The sequence below is a fragment of the Nycticebus coucang genome, chromosome 2 (assembly GCF_027406575.1).
Source record: "Nycticebus coucang isolate mNycCou1 chromosome 2, mNycCou1.pri, whole genome shotgun sequence".
In the NCBI taxonomy this organism is placed as follows: Eukaryota; Metazoa; Chordata; class Mammalia; order Primates; family Lorisidae; genus Nycticebus; species Nycticebus coucang.
In genome coordinates, this window is record NC_069781.1 from 158,333,886 (window position 1) to 158,352,117 (window position 18,232).

The following is an 18,232-nucleotide window of genomic DNA, read 5'->3' on the forward strand; positions in this document are numbered from 1 at the left end:
AGTGAGAATGGCCCACATCACAAAATCTCAAAACTGCCGATGCTGGAGTGGATGTGGAGAGAAGGGAACACTTTTACACTGCGGGTGGGACTGCAAACTAGTACAACCTTTCTGGAAGGAAGTATGGAGAAACCTCAAAGCACTCAAGCTAGACCTCCCATTTGATCCTGCAATCCCATTACTGGGATTTTTTTCCTTCTGGGTAGGAAGGAAAAAAATCCTTTTATCATAAGGACACTTGTACTAGACTGTTTATTGCAGCTCAATTTACAATCGCCAAAATGTGGAAACAGCCTAAATGCCCACCAACCCAGGAATGGATTAACAAGCAGTGGTATATGTATACCATGGAATACTATTCAGCCATTAAAAAAAATGGAGACTTTACATCCTTCGTATTAACCTGGATGGAAGTGGAAGACATTATTCTTAGTAAAGCATCACAAGAATGGAGTAGCATGAATCCTATGTACTCAATTTTGATATGAGGACAGTTAATGACAATTAAGATTATGGGGGGGAGGAAAAGCAGAAAGAGGGACGGAGGGAGAGGGGTGGGGCCTTGGTGTGTGTCACACTTTATGGGGACAAGACATGATTGCAAGAGGGACTTTACCTAACAACTGCAATCAGTGTAACCTGGCTTACTGTTCCCTCAATGAATCCCCAACAATAAAAAAAAAAAAAATCCTATGGTTACTTTCCCCATCTGTAACATGAGGATAATAATACTCCATTAGCAAGGTGATTATGAGGAAAGCAACAACATATTGCCTGCTGCTTAGTTGGCACTCCATAAAGTTTATTGAATAAATAAATAAAATAATTGTGTATTTATTTAGAATGTCTGCTGGAATGTTGTGATGATGGCTTGCTTTGTTCTGACAAGAAATCATTGTGGAAAGTGCTTCAAGTTATGGAATTGCAATCCTATACCACTGGAACATGCACGGAATTTTCCTCACTCATATCTCTAACATTCCAAGTATAAAATACTAATAAATGTTATATACATGTTTTCAAATCTGAGGTACCCAGTATACTCCACATTTTTAAAAGCCTGGATATATCAAAAGGCAAAATAAATTACTGATTGACTTTGTTATTTGGTCTCAGAATTGCAATAACATTTCTTTTTATTTCCTTAGATAAAAACCTACTGTTTTAGTGTTTTGTGGGTTAAATATGCATTTAGTTTGCCAGATAAGAAATCAAGCCAAGGAGAGCAATATTTTGAGTCTCAAATTACTGCTTGAAAATAAACTTTTGAAATCTAGCTTATTTGTACTGAGTATATATGTCTCCTATAGAGATATACGCACAGGGGATTTTAAAATCTGATGGGTTTTTCTAAGAATGTACTTTGCAATGAATTCTTTGACATTTTATTTATGATTATATCTGTATTAAAGTGAGGAAAAACTCTTTTATTAAAAAAGGATGAAATTATTTTCTATAGAACACTTGCTCATCTGCATTAGAAGTATGTTATTTCCCCAGCTGCTATTAGTTTATACTGAATGGATATTCAGATGGGCTTCCATATACTTAGAGTCATCTCTTTTTTCTTCAATGCACATTGAGCCATGTTTGAAACAGGATTAGTTTTCAGCTCAACTGAATACTGCATTTTGATAAATTCAAGCGAATGACTAATTCAAGTATATTCAAAACACATTATTTACAAAACTGGGTGATTTTTCTGAATCCTTTTATAGTTGTTTGCTTTTCCTTTTTGTTCTTTAATATATATCTTGCATGATAAACAGAAAGAATTTCTATAAGGGTTGAAAAATGTTGATTTCAAGTTATTGGAGCTGGAATGAAATTAATAGTTTCCGTTATCCTTTACATTTTGAGCATTTCCTATATTATTAGTAATTATTTACAAATTAGTTGTAACCTTATATGATAAAGTAGGCATGATTATCTCTTATTTTAAACTAGGTTCTTAGGAAATTTATTATGATGAGAGAAATAAATATGCAAGTAAATAAATATTGATAGTCACAGTTTTTTCATTCTTTTTTATAAGGATTTTTTGATCTTTTGGGGTTATTGGACATTGCCATACTTATTAAGAGAATGGGTAAAAGGGAGAATTGAGAGGAACCAAGGTATATTTTATTGATTGCCAATAGAATATACATGGTATTAATGTAGGACAGAAGGAAGAGAAACTTAAAATGAGAAAAGTGTTGAGGGAAGCACATAAAACAAGTGTAGGTAGTATGAAGGGAATTTTCAAAGATTTTTGGAAGGGATGGAAGATGGGAGGGAGAAAGAGAAAAAGAGAGAGAGAGAAAGTTTGTGTTTAGGGATGCCTACTATTATAATAACTGTATAAAGATCATTGAATACCATGCTAATTTTTTAGTGCTGCTATAACAAATTACCACAAACTTAGTGGCTTAAAATAACACAAATTTATTATCATACAGTTATGGGAATCAAAAATATAAAATTAGTTTCACTGCAATAAGTCAAGCTATTAGCAATGTTGCATTCCTGCTCGAGGCTCTAGGACAGTCTACATTCCTTGGCTTATTGTATCTTACTTCTTCAAAGCCAGCAATGGCTGATGGAGTCTAATGTTGCATCACTCCAATACTGGCTCTTCTGCCTCCCTCATCTACATTTAAGGACCCTTGAGATTACATTGGGCCCACCCATGTGATCCAGGATAATCTCACTATTTTAACAATCTTTACTTAGAATCTTAATTCTTATTTGCCATGTCACATAACATACTCATAGGTCTTGGAGATTAGGATCTGGACATCTTTGAGGGCCATTATCCTGCCTGTGACAAGCACCAACCCTATATCCTTTATTTAACATGGGACATAACTGCACCCCGAAAAATAAAATTACTTCTCCAAGATAAACATACTATAATTGCTGTTGCAAAAATACTCAGCCACATGACTCGTAAGAAACATCTAGAACTTTAATTATTTTTTGATAGCTCTATTTTGTCCATAAATGGCATAAATGCTTTTCTAATCAATGGCAAATGTTTATGTTGCTCACAACTTTGGATGGTAAATGTCTGTGATCTCTGTGAGCATTTTTTGCAGAAATTTCTTTTCTAGTACAATTATAGTAAGAAATAAGTTATTGAACATACTTCTTATGAACTGTAGACTACAACTGATAGTTTCATGTCCTCAGTTGAATCCTGGACGTTTTGAGGACAGGGTCCTTCCTGTATTGATCTTACATTATATACAACTATTTTATAGTGCTTATTATAATGTGCACAGGTAATTGGAGAAATACTTTAAATGCCCGGATGGATGTAAGGCAGAAGGAATAAGGGAGCAATAAACCCCTGGAAGAGGAAGAAATATATCTTGCTAATTCCTAGCACAAGTCTTGCCATCAATATTTTGTGTTATCTTTCAATAACCCACATTGACTGATATGGCACCATAGGATCCTTTTCAAGTTGTTTTTTCCTGGTTGTTAAGTTCTGTGATTAAAAAGGCATTGGAAACACTTTTTTTAAAAATATTCCATGGTGATGTCAAAATGCCATCTCTGGGAATGTGATTTTAAATTCACTAGGCAGCAAGATAATTAAGATAGGATCATACACGAGAAGCAATGCTAAGTCAGCTGGTGGAGGAAGAACATCTGTCCAGAACGGGAACAGAGGAAAGAGTGAACATGGGGAAACAAGAGGTACATTTTAGTATCTTCACTTTTTCTGCTGCAATGAAGAATATGATAGTTATTAGTGACCTAATTTCTCTTATGTTTATCTAAGAAATTGTTCGAAGGTAAAGATAATATTGTCCACATTATCCCCACTCTACGGGCTTGGCCTGTATTAATTTAATTCTAAGTTCTGGTATATACGGAAATTGATTTAATAAAAGTTGTACCTGGTAATGTGGTTGAGGCAAGGAAAGAAAAAACAGATCTCAACATAAGAATATATTGGAATGATGACAGGAAGTATCTTTGTCTTAATAGATCAAAGGCTTGATTATCATGGATATTCCATTTCTAGCAATGGGAACTTCTTTGTACCTCCTGCTTGATGTCTACATAATGCGCACATATACCAAATGCATGAACTTGTGGCTCACAGATATACCCATGTGCATACACACACGTACATAGAGTAGAACGCCCCCTAGAGTAAAAAAGAGGGAAATGAATGATCATCTCTTTTAACAGGTTAAAGGGAAAATAAGGTCAAATTCTGGATAGGAGGGTTGAACAAGGACTAGCTCTATCGATCTGTATCTACACAGTTGCTTTGTATTTCCAAACCTATTATCTCCTATACACTCTTTACTTAATACTTTGGCAATCACAGCTCAAACCTCAGTGTTTATAACTTTCTTTTTTTTTTAGGATCATTAGGACCATGAGATGGTCTCACTAGCAATGTTTAATAAAGGTTACTGTTAGCTGTCATTTTCATGATCTGGAATAAAGTGCTGAGTTCACTTGCTTTTTGCAAGCAGAGCTATCCATTCCTTCCTACATTCATTACAAAAAAAAAATCTATTTGAATAAAGTGCCTATTTGTGTAGATGACTATTTTCTCCACTTTTGTATATGTGCCTTATTTTACTTTTGTTATCATTTTCATCTTTTCCTCATGCAGTGCTAACAAGAGGAGCTTATTGTCTTTAATGTAAGGAAAGTGAGATGTGTCCTTTCGTTGGCATTAATAACAATTGAACCTGTTATCTGTTGTAACCCTGGTCTGGTCTGTGTGCTCAGGACAGAGAGAGCCTGGTTTATCAGGCCAGGCCTCTAGGCATCTTCCCAAGTATACATGGAATCAAGAGCACATTGGGCCCCAATCATTATAAAGATATTTCCCTGCAGGTTTTGCACTGGAAGGGCTGGTTATACCTATACTTGTGTCCTTCAGACTTCCTAGCTACAGGGTCAGAATTAACAATGCCCACAATTGCCACTCTCGGAGTATGTCCCAGGTGGCTTGTTTTCTTGACTGTAAATTGCCCATCATTCTCTTTTGCGTGCAGAGACCTTTGGAAATATTGAAATTCAGTGTGTGCACTGGAGCTTGAGCTAGAAAATGAGGAATAATGACAAACTGAAAAAAGTCCTCATGATTATCTTAACAAAATATCCTCTTATTTCTTCCAGTGGCATCTTTATGAACATTAGCCTTTCAATTCCGAATTTGAAACTTTTCTCTAATTATTATAGCTTAGGTTCACAAAGCAGCAAGAGTTTCAAAGTGCCATCCTGCTATTGCTGCCGTCCTTTCACTGATGTATTTTTATTGGTCTTTTCTTGTCTTGCCTGTCTTTGAAGGTCCAGCCCCTGTTGAAGCCTTCTCCAGTCCATCTAATTAAAGCAAAGTACCCATTTGCTTGTGCTACCAAGTTACTCCGTATCCCTTATTCCTGTTATTCAACATTTTCTCATTCAAGCTTGCACCATAGGAGCTATTTGTCCCTGCTTCTCATCCTCCTGGAGCACTTCATGATTGCAGACTATGACTTATTCATTTAACTGTGGAAGGATATGATGTTCTGTTTTCTTCACCAACTTGGTTCTCGCCCGTCCTTGTTCCTTCTGGGGAAGGCAATTTTAGAACAATATTGACTATTCAAGATTTGGGCATAGAATGTTCTGACTGGCAAAGGAGAGGTTCAAAGATGTGCCCCAACTAGAGATAATAGCATCAAGGTTAAGTTATGTTTTGGGGGGAGTGAAGAAGACCAGATACTGAAAGAAGTAAAGGGAACAGGGAAAACAGCATTTGAATCCTATAACGCAACCTCAATGGGTTAAATCAATAATATCTGCTCATTTGGGATCCTGTTCCATGAGCTTGTATCCTGTCTGGTTATGGGTTCTATCTACAAGCCCCTTGACAATATTATAAGACAAAAATATGTATGATGTTATACATAGATATACATACAGTGCCAGAGAGACAGACAGATAGATGCTGTAGGTGCTTTGTACCCAGTAGAAATATTTGACAAATTCAATAGCTTGAAATTCCTGAAAAAAAACATTACAAACATCATTTCATCCTGAGTTCATCCTCAGTCAAGCGAGCATTACAAAGAGTGGCTTAGTGTAATCCTCAGCTCCAGATCAGCAGAGTCATTAGCTCAGACATGTGGAAAGAGTAAATACATGAGCTGCCAGACGGCAGCAAAAGCCTACCTCTCTTGTTCCCGCTCCGTGGACCCTGCCACGCTGACTCCGCCCAGAGCCCAGAGCCGCGTTTGAGGAACGGCTATGTTAAGCCTGCACATGATCACTCTCTAGCCTGGGGTCAGGGAGGAGGGAGGCTAGCGATAGGTGGAACATAACAAATACTTTAATACTTTGTTTGTTTGGAATGAGAATCACTGCTGGAAAGTGAGTCGGGATATGTACCTATACATTATGGAGGGAATAATAGCACCAGTGCAATTGTGCGTGCATGAGTAGCGTGTGTCTGTTAAAAAGAATGAGGTAGATAGTTACATAATGACCTGGATGATGTATGTTATATGCAGTTAAAATGCATACTGTCGAGATACACACATGTACAAACACACTCTCTCCCTCTCTTGTGGACATAGACACATAAGCAGATATACAGGAATCTTTCCACTATCAAAACTACAATCGTAATATAATTAATTGTGTATACTTTTATACACATAAAGGAAGAAGTAGAAGGACTTTTCTAAAACAAGACTAGCTGTATCCTCTCTGAAATTTATGAATAAGTACTTCTCTCCATTCCTAGAGAAAAAGAAGCTGAATCTCAAAGTGGTTGTGTACATTTTCCAAGATAATAAAGCTGGAAAGAACTGGAGGTGGGGCTGAAATATGGATACACCTGTTTGAACTATGCTGCTTCCCGCAAGTCACACTTTTATTATATATGCGTATTGTGCTATGTCCTATAAATATTCGTGAAATAATAAAATGTATCATTTTATAGTTTGTAGAAAACATGTTGCTTTTGGGATCAGAAAATCTGGGCTTAAATCCTTGCTATACTCTATAGTCTTTGAGCCATTGTTTCTTCAACTCAGAAGAAGGAATGATAATTCCAGCCCACATTTCCTCACAAGACTGTTGTGAGGATTAAATAAAATATGTTATACATACAAGTAGACTAAGTTACAGCATTCATGAAAGCAGGAGCTACCTATATTTCTGTTATCATTATATATCCAGCACACAGCTTAGTGCTTAGAATAATCCTTTTTTTCAATTTAAATTTTATTGAGGTACAAATTCCATGTAATAAAGTTCATGAGCTTTAAGTATAAAGAAACAAGTTTCGCCAAATGAACATATTTTATAACTACTGCTCAATTACAGTAAAGAGTATTATCATCACTTAAACGTCCTTATGCTTGCCTGACCTGGTAAATGCTTATTTGATTTCTATCACTAAAAAATAGCTTTTCCTATTCCAAAATTTTATATTTTATATTTTAAAGAACAAAATGCTTTAATTTTGACAAAGTTTAATTTGTATATTTTCATTAATTTGTAGTGATTTAAAATATTAATTTTCTGTGCTATTTAGTACTTAGAAATACTTTCCTACCTCCTAGTTAATCTTTTAGGTTCAGAGTTTTACTTTTGCATTTAGGTCTGTGTTTTGTGTTGCTCTTTTTGCATCGTGTAATAATAAACATTATGTTTGTGTAATATGTGTGTGTGTTTATAAGTAACCAGTTCTTTCAGTACTATTTTTTAGTGCATTATTTACTCAGTTGAATACTTTGACATCTTTGTCAAAAATCAGTTGACTCAGAATCAGGAAAATATAAATTGAAAACATAATGAGATGTTACTTCATAACCACTGATGGTTATGATTAAAAAAGATGATTTTAAGTTTTGGTGAGTATTGGAGAAACTGGAATATTAATACACTGCCAGTAGGAATATAAAATGTTGCAGCAACTTTGGAAAACATAAAGTTGTTTATGTTAACAAAATGTTAAACATAATGTTAACAAAATGTTAAACATAAAGTTGCCGTTGTCACTGACTAAGCAATTCCATCCTAGATACAGCCCCAAGATAAATAAAAACGTGTGTACAGGAAAACTTAAATATGAATGTTCATAGCATTTGTATTCACAATAACCACCAAGTATAAATATTCATCATCTAATAAAAGTATAAATAAAATGTGGTACATCCATACAATGGAGTCTTATTTGACTATAAAAAGGAATGAAGTATTAATACATGCTACAACATGGATGAAGACGGAAAACATTGTGCTAAGTGAAAGAAACCAGCCAAAAAAGACCACATAATTTTGATTATGTGAAATGTCCAGATCAATGAACTCTATAAAGATGGAAAGTAGACTGATGGCTGCTTAGGGCTGGGAGGAGCTATTCAGGAAATAGAAAAATGATTGTTAATGGTATGGGATTTCTTCTTGAATTGATGGAAATTTTTATAGATTATACAACTTCCTGTATATACTAAAATACTTACTTTTTCAATTGAAATAAATTGTACAGAATGGGTTATTTATGGTACCTCCAAAAAAGGGTTTATTAAAATTTATACATACACACACATCTATTTCTGAATGATATATTCTACTGCACTTGTATCTGTCATTTATATTAATACCATGGTGTGTCTTGGTTATTATAGTTTTGCAATCATTTGTGGAAATAGGGTTTGAAAGCTTTCCAACATTTCTTTTTCAAAAAAATTTTTTGACTATTCTAGGACATTTGTATGTTTCATATAAATTTTTAGACTCAGTTTGGAAATTTATACAAATCCTTGCTAGTATGTTTAATTAAGTTTTACTGAATCCACGGGTTAATAAGAGACGAATGGGCATCTTAATAGTACCAAATCTTTGAATATTTAATTATGGACCCTTTATTTAGATTCTCTAAAATTTTTCTCATCAATGTATTTTTTCACTAATTGTATATTTTTAGTATAGAAGATTTTGGGGTTTTGTAAAATTCATGTTTTTGCTGTAAATATTAACTTTATTTTCCTTTTTTTGCTGGTATATAGAAATATGAATGATATTTATATATTGGCTTTGTGTCCTGTAAACATTATATGAGTGGATTTTTAATAGTTCATGGAAAATGAATATTATGAAGAAACTATGCAAATTGATTTCAATTTGTTTTTTCACTAAAATAAATTTGTACTACTTTGTCATAATATGTCTGGACAGGATGTAGTTTGAGGTACTAAGAAGGATGAGACATCTGTTTAGAAAGAATCCCATCAGATCAATATGGATTCTGCTAAAATTGAAGCAAGGCTAAACATCAAATTTATGATGGGTGGAAGAATGATAAAATCATTAATGCTTTATAAAAAGTTTATGGGGATAATATCCCAAAGAAATCAGCAGTTTGCAAATTTTTAAGAAAAAAATTCATTTTCTTTATGCCCTAATTCAGTGGTTCTCTACTTTCCTAATGCTGCAAGTACTTTCATTATTAAAAAGGGGTCACAACTCACAGTTTGAGAACCGCTGCCCTAATTGAAGAAGAACAATGATTATAGTAAAAACAACATCCAGTACTATACACATCAATTAGTTGAAGTTACATAATTCTGACTAAAAATTATAGTTGAGCCAACTTTCCACTGAATAAATGACAAATCCATTGTACCCAATCAGTTGCACACAAGAAAATTTTCAATGAAAATTTTAAGTAAGTTGAATCAAGATTTTGAAGCATTTTTTTGAAGAATTGTAACAGGAGATGAAATATGACTTTGCTAGTATGATCTTCAACACAAAGCACAATCAAAGCAATGGGCTACCAAAAGGAGACAGTAGTTAAGTCAAAGCCAAAGTAGAGAGGTGAAAGGTCATGATATCAATTTGGGGAGATGATAAGGCATTTTGCTTTCTGTGGGTCCAAAGAACAATAATCAGAGTGTTTAGAGAATGTTAGCCAAAGCTTGAAGCAGAAAAATGCCCAGGCCAGCCTCATGAGAGAGTCTTTCTCCATCATGACAATGCTCCTGCCCATTCTTCTCAACAAATAAGGGCAATTTTGGGAGAATTTACGTGGGAAATTATTAAATACCCATGTTATGGTCTTGAGTTAGCTCTTTCTGACTTCTTTTTGTTTCTTAATCTTAGAAAAGCTTTAAAGAGCACCTATTTTTCTTTAGTTAATAATGTACGAAAGACTGAATTGAAACAGTTAAATTCCTGAACCTTCAGTTCTTTGGGGATGGACTAAATGGCTGCTGGTATCATTCCTTAAAAAAGTATCTTAACTCGATTGAGCTTATGTTGAGACACAAAGTTTATATTTTATAACTTCATCTTTTAATTCCATTTTGAATTTTCTGAAGTTCTTTCAGAGATTTGTTAATAAGTCTATCAATCTTTTGGCATATTTCTTATGATATTTTATGAAAACTGCTATACTTTTCTATTTTCCAGTCTCCATGCACATAATTGCTTTTTTTTAAAATATTGCACTAGAATATTCAATATTACAATACTGAATAAAAATTTCGAGTGGACATGCTTGTCTTGGACCAATTTTAGAGGCAATACATTGGTCTTCAACCCTTATATATGATGTTATTTATATGTTTTTCAAAGATGTTTTTTGTCAGTTGATGAAACTTTATTCTACTTACAGTTTTCTATGAAGTTTCACTTATTTTTTTTAAGAAATGAATTACATTTCATCAAATGCTATTCTTTATTTATTAACATGATCACTTCTTAATTTTATTAGCATGACGACTTGCAAAAATTGATTTTTGAACATTAAAACAAACTTGCATTCATGGTGTAAACCTTAGTTGATCATAATATATATGATTCTTTTAATATTTTCCTGCATTTGATTTTCTAACATACTTTTAAAAATTTTTGCGTCTCTTTGTAAACGAGCTATTGATCTATAATTTTCTTTTCTTGGAATTTTTTGGAGGCAGTCAAGTTTTGGTAGTATGATTATAGTAGCCTTTCTGAACAAGCATAGAACTGTTTTCTGCTCAATTTTCTGAAAGTGTTTGTATAATATTGGTTTTATTTCTTTCTTGAATGTTTGCTAGGACTAACTATGATGCTGATTAGGAATTTTTTCTAAATTGATATTCTCTTTTCCTTGCCTCTCTTATATTTTGTGGATTTCTGTTCTTAACCTTAATCATTTCTTGTGTTTTGTTTACTTTTTAAGCTTCTTAAGCTTCAAGCATCTTAAATTGGAGAACAACATACAGTACTTGATTTCAAGTCTTTCATCTTTTCTTACATATTCATTTACATTTATAAGTTTCCCTCTTGTAGTGACTTCAGCTGAATTACACAAATTGTGTTTTCATAGTCATTCAGTTCAGAAGATTTTCTAATGTTTTAGCAATTTTTCTTTTTGGATTATGGGTTATTTAGAAGCATGTTTAATTTCCAAATATTGAGGCGTTGTCTAGATATCTTAACTATGACTGATTTCAAATCTGATTCTGTTGTATTCACAGAATATACTTTGTTACATTTTAATAACAACAAAAAATAAATACATAACAATAAAAAAATTTTAACTATTTTAAATTTATCCATACCTAGCTTCAGCCCTCTCTAATATGGTTTAATTTCTTGAACATTCCATGTGTACTTGATTGATAAAGTCAGAGTAGTTCATGCTGCAGTTTAGATCTTTAGTATTTTTACTGACTTTTTTTCCTGTTCTTCCATTACTAAGAGAAAGATGCTAAAACCTCTGTCTATGGTTCTAAATTTGTTTATTTATCACTCTACCTCTTTTGTTTTGTGCTTCCTGCATGGCATGCTTAGTTATTTTAAGCATGCATATTTTGGATTGATATGTCTTCCTGGTAAATTGTTCATCATTTATACAATAGCTTTCTTTATTTCTTATAACACTCTTTGTCTTGATATGTCTTTTCATTTGGAATTGAAATAGTCATGCCTGTCTTCATATGGTTACTCTTTGTATAACATATCATTTTTCATCCCTCTACTTCCTTTTATCTTTTTATAGAAATTCAAATATTTTATTTTTCCACATAAGGTAAAAAAAAAAATGGTTGAGTTGTGTATAGTTTCAGTTTAAAGCACATTACCATCATTAGTCTGTGAAAGCCTCTTCTCCTGTTTGTATCTGTGTATTTCCTATTATGCTTATAACTCTCTCCTCCAATTGACACCCTTTCTACTGCTTTTTTTGTTTTTCTAATGCTTTTTAATGTATACCATATCTTTGGTATTTTTTAGGTGAGTTCTTGCATAATGTGTCTTAAATAATATCATCTCTTTGTTTATTTATGTATTTTTTTGAGAAAGAGTCTTACTCTGTCACTCTAGGTAGAGTGCTGTGGCATCATCACAGCTCACAGCATCCTCAAACTCTTGGGTTCAAGTGATCCTTTTGCCTCAGCATCCCCAGTAGCTGGGATTAGAGGTGCATGCCACAATGTCTAGGTAATTTTTTAATATTTTTATAAGATATGGAGCCTCACCCTTACTCAGGCTGGTGTTGAACTCCTAAGCTCAAGTGATTCTCCTATTTCAGTCTCCCGAGTATCTGGGAGCAGGGGTGTATACCACCATCCCCATGCTTTGCTAATATTTTTTAGTTTTTGTGGAGAATCCGTCTCACTATGTTGCCTAGGCTTGTCTGCAACTCCTGGCTTCTAGTCATCCTCCCACCTCAGTCTCCCAAAGTGCTGGAATTATAGGTGTGAGCTGCCATGTCTGGTACTTTTTTCTCTGAATTTTCTCGAAAGTCTTCTTTGTTGAACAGGAAATTATTTTTATATCAGATTCAACTGGGATACTATTTACATACAGTAAAATTCACCCATGTAAGTATACAATTCTGTGAGTTTGGAGTTTATCTATCACCCCAAAACTTCCTTGTAGGAATCTTTATTGCCATTCTTTTTTCCATATCTCTACCTTCACTAATCAGTAATCCAATTGTTGTGCCAATAGTTTTTCCTGGGCCAAAATGTTGTATTAATGGAATTTGAGAATAAAAATGTTTTTAAGGATTATCCACCTTATAACATGTATCACTAGTTTTAAATTTTTTATTGCTAAATAACATCCATTGTTCAGATATATTACAGTTTATTCATTCACTAACTGATGAACAAAGTCTATTTTAATCCAATATGTTACTCCTTTTCCTTATACCTCATACCTGGCCCTTTTCACTTCTTGATTAACCCTGCCTTCTGAGCCTGGCCTGCTCATTTCCTACTGACCCTTTCCACTTCTTGTTTCTTGCTTCACATTTTATACTCCACATTACAAATGTAATGACTTAAACTTTATAATTATATATACAACCTGTAGTTTTCTACTGCATCTTTAAGTTCCCTGATTGCCTCCTTCAATTCCTTAAGCTCTGCCATATCCTTTCTTTTAGTTCCCTGATTGACTCCTTCAATTTCTTAAGCTCCATCATATCCTTTCTATTCCTTTCTTCATATCTTTCATCTGTTTTTTGGTTCTATTTTTCTACTTTCTTGTCAATCCCTTTTATTGCATTTGGGTGGTTGTCGGCAGGGTGCTATGGCCACACCTGCAGCTCTAGGACTTTGAGAAGCCTGGATAGGCAGTTCCCTCAATGTCAGGAGCTCCTTTCCAGCCCTAGAAAAAGCAATACTTCACCTGTGCCAAATATAGAAAGAAAAAAATAAATCAGCACTATTTTGCTGTGGGGACCTACCAATACTGTTTTTCAAAGGTCCAATATACTATACACTGTGAGCTTGTGACACCATTGAGCTAGATCAATGCTGTTTATCTCCAACCAGACCAACGCCTTGACCCTCCCATCACTCAGGCAAAAGAAACATAATAAAAATAAAGAAAATTAAAAATACAATTATATAAGATAACAAAAATAAAGGGATATATTAGCTGTTGTATCAGAAATTTATTTATTTATTTATTTATTTTTATTGTTGGGGATTCATTGAGGGTACAATAAGCCAGTTACACTGATTGCAATTGTTAGGTAAAGTCCCTCTTGCAATCATGTCTTGCCCCCATAAAGTGTGACACACACTAAGGCCCCACCCTCCTCCCTCCATCCCTCTTTCTGCTTCCCCCCCCATAACCTTAATTGTCATTAATTATCCTCATATCAAGATTGAGTACATAGGATTCATGCTTCTCCATTTTTGTGATGTTTTACTAAGAATAATGTCTTCCACTTCCATCCAGGTTAATACGAAGGATGTAAAGTCTCCATTTTTTTTAATGGCTGAATAGTATTCCATGGTATACATATACCACAGCTTGTTAATCCATTCCTAGGTTGGTGGGCATTTAGGCTGTTTCCACATTTTGGCAATGGTAAACTGAGCTGCAATAAACAGTCTAGTACAAGTGTCCTTATGATAAAAGGATTTTTTTCCTTCTGGGTAGATGCCCAGTAATGGGATTGCAGGATTGAATGGGAGGTCTAGGTTGAGTGCTTTGAGGTTTCTCCATACTTCCTTCCAGAAAGGTTGTATTAGTTTGCAGTCCCACCAGCAGTGTAAAAGTGTTCCCTTCTCTCCACATCCACGCCAGCATCTGCAGTTTTGAGATTTTGTGATGTGGGTCATTCTCACTGGGGTTAGATGATATCTCAGGGTCGTTTTGATTTGCATTTCTCTAATATATAGAGATGATGAACATTTTTTGATGTGTTTGTTAGCCATTCGTCTGTCATCTTTACAGAAAGTTCTATTCATGTCTCTTGCCCATTGATATAAGGGATTGTTGGCTTTTTTCATGTGGATTAATTTGAGTTCTCTATAGATCCTGGTTATCAAGCTTTTGTCTGATTGAAAATATGCAAATATCCTTTCCCATTGTGTAGGTTGTCTCTTTGCTTTGGTTATTGTGTCCTTAGCTGTACAGAAGCTTTTCAGTTTAATGAAGTCCCATTTGTTTATTTTTCTTGTTGTTGCAATTGCCATGGCAGTCTTCTTCATGAAGTCTTCCCCCAGGCCAATATCTTCCAGTGTTTTTCCTATGCTTTCTTTGAGGATTTTTATTGTTTCCTGCCTTAAATTTAAGTCCTTTATCCATCTTGAATCAATTTTTGTGAGTGGGGAAAGGTGTGGGTCCAGTTTCAGTCTTTTACATGTAGACATCCAGTTCTCCCAACACCATTTATTGAATAGGGAGTCTTTCCCCCAAGGTATGTTCTTGTTTGGTTTATCAAAGATTAGGTGGTTGCAAGATGTTAGTTTCATTTCTTGGTGTTCAATTCGATTCCAAGTGTCTATGTCTCTGTTTTTGTGCCAATACCATGCTGTCTTGAGCACTATGGCTTTGTAGTACAGACTAAAATCTGGTATGCTGATGCCCCCAGCTTTATTTTTGTTACTAAGAACTGCCTTAGCTATACGGGGTTTTTTCAGGTTCCATACAAAACGCAGAATCATTTTTTCCAAATCTTGAAAGTACGATGTTGGTATTTTGATAGGAATGGCATTGAATAGGTAGATTGCTTTGGGAAGTATAGACATTTTAACAATGTTGATTCTTCCCATCCATGAGCATGGTCTGTTCTTCCATTTGTTAATATCCTCTGCTATTTCCTTTCTGAGGAGTTCATAGTTTTCTTTATAGAGGTCCTTCACCTCCTTCATTAGGTATATTCCTAGGTATTTCATTTTCTTTGAAACTATGGTGAAGGGAGTTGTGTCCTTAATTAGCTTCTCATCTTGACTGTTATTGGTGTATACAAAGGCTACTGACTTGTGGACATTGATTTTATATCCTGAAACATTACTGTATTTTTTGATGACTTCTAGGAGTCTTGTGGTTGAGTCTTTGGGGTTCTCTAAGTATAAGATCATGTCCTCAGCAAAGAGGGAGAGTTTGACCTCCTCTGCTCCCATTTGGATTCCCTTTATTTCCTTGTCTTGCCTAATTGTATTGGCTAGAACTTCCAGCACTATGTTGAATAGTAAAGGTGACAGAGGACAACCTTGTCTGGTTCCAGTTCTAAGAGGAAAAGCTTTCAGTTTTACTCCATTCAGTAAAATATTGGCTGTGGGTTTGTCATAGATAGCTTCAATCAGTTTTAGAAATGTGCCACCTATGCCTATACTCTTCAGTGTTCTAATTAGAAAAGGATGCTGGATTTTATCAAATGCTTTTTCTGCATCTATTGGGAGGATCATGTGATCTTTATTTTTGCCTCTGCTAATATGGTGGATAACGTTTATGGACTTGCGTATGTTAAACCAGCCTTGCATCCCTGGGATGAAGCCTACTTGATCATGATGAATGACTTTTTTGATGATAAGCTGTAATCTATTGGCTAGGATTTTGTTGAGAATTTTTCCATCTATATTCATGAGTGAGATTGGTCTGAAATTCTCCTTTTTGTTTGGGTCTTTTCCTGGTTTTGGTATCAGGGTGATGTTTGCTTCATAGAATCTGTTGGGGAAGATTCCTTCTTCCTCAGTTTTTTGGAATAATTTCTGCAGTGCAGGAATAAGCTCTTCCTTGAAGGTTTGATAGAATTCTGGAGTGAAGCCATCTGGACCAGGGCATTTTTTAGTTGGAAGCTTTTTTATTGTTTCTTTGATCTCAGTGCTTGAAATTGGTCTGTTCAGGAGGTCTATTTCTTCCTGGCTATGTCTAGGGAGAGGGTATGATTCCAAATATTGATCCATTTCCTTCACATTGTCAAATTTCTGGGCATAGAGTTTCTGGTAGTATTCAGAGATGATCTCTTGTATCTCTGTGGGATCAGTTGTTATTTCCCCTTTATCATTTCTTATTGAGGTTATTAGAGATTTTACTTTTCTATTTTCAGTTAGTCTGGCCAATGGTTTATCTACTTTATTTATTTTTTCAAAAAACCAACTCCTTGTTTCATTAATTTTCTGAATGATTCTTTTGTTTTCAATTTCATTGATCTCTGATTTGATTTTGGATATTTCTTTTCTTCTACTGAGTTTAGGCTTAGATTGTTCTTCCTTTTCGAATTCCATAAGATCTCTTGTGAGATTGTTGATCTGCTCTCTTTCTGTTTTTTGAATGTAGGCATCTAAAGCGATGAATTTTCCTCTCAAAACTGCTTTTGCAGTATCCCACAGGTTTTGGTAGCTTTTGTCTTCATTGTTGTTATGTTCATGGAAGTTAATGATTTCCTGTTTTATTTCTTCCTGCACCCATCTGTTATTCAACAGAAGATTGTTTAATTTCCATTCCTTTGGGTGGGGTCGAGCACGTTTGTTAGAGTTGAGTTCCACCTTTAGTGCCTTATGGTCTGAGAAGATACAAGGTAAAATTTCAATTCTTTTGATTCTGTTGTTATTTGTTTTGTGTCCCAGGATATGATCAAATTTGGAGAATGTTCCATGGGGTGATGAGAAGAATGTATATTCTTTATCTTTGGGGTGGAGTGTTCTATATGCGTCTGTCAAGCACAGTTGTTCTAGGGTCTCATTTAAATCTCTTATATCTTTGTTTAATTTCTATTTAGAGGATCTGTCCAGCTCTGTAAGAGGTGTGTTAAAGTCCCCTGTTATGATGGTATTATCAGATATCATATTGCTCAGACTATGTAAGGTCTGCTTCAAGAATCTGGGAGCATTTAAATTGGGTGCATAAATATTTAGAATTGAAATGTCTTCTTGTTGTAGTTTTCCCTTGACCAATATAAAGTGACCATCTTTGTCTTTTTTGACTTTAGTTGCTTTAAATCCACATGTATCTGAAAATAAGATTGCAACTCCTCTTTTCTTCTGAATTCCATTTGCCTGAAAAATTGTCTTCCAACCCTTGACTCGGAGCTTTAATTTGTCTTTTGAAGCCAGGTGTGTTTCTTGCAGACAGCAAATGGATGGCTTGTGTTTTTTAATCCAGTCAGCCAATCTATGTCTCTTCAGTGGGGAATTCAAGCCATTAACATTTATGGAGATAATTGATAAGTGTGGTAGTATTCTATTCATCTTATTTGGTGAGAGTCCATTGCTTAGTTTTATCTTTTGCATCAGTGTGGAGGTTAGGTTCTATCCTTTAATTTCTGAGTTCTTACTTTGCTGCTGATCCATTGTGGTGGTCAGTGTGCAGAACAGGTTGAAGAATTTCTAGTAGAGCTGGTCTTGTTGTGGCGAATTTCCTGAATGTTTGTATATCCGTAAATGATTTGATTTCTCCGTCAATTTTGAAGCTTAGCTTATCAGGGTACAGAATTCTGGGCTGAAAATTGTTCTGTTTAAGTAGATTAAAGGTAGATGACCATTGTCTT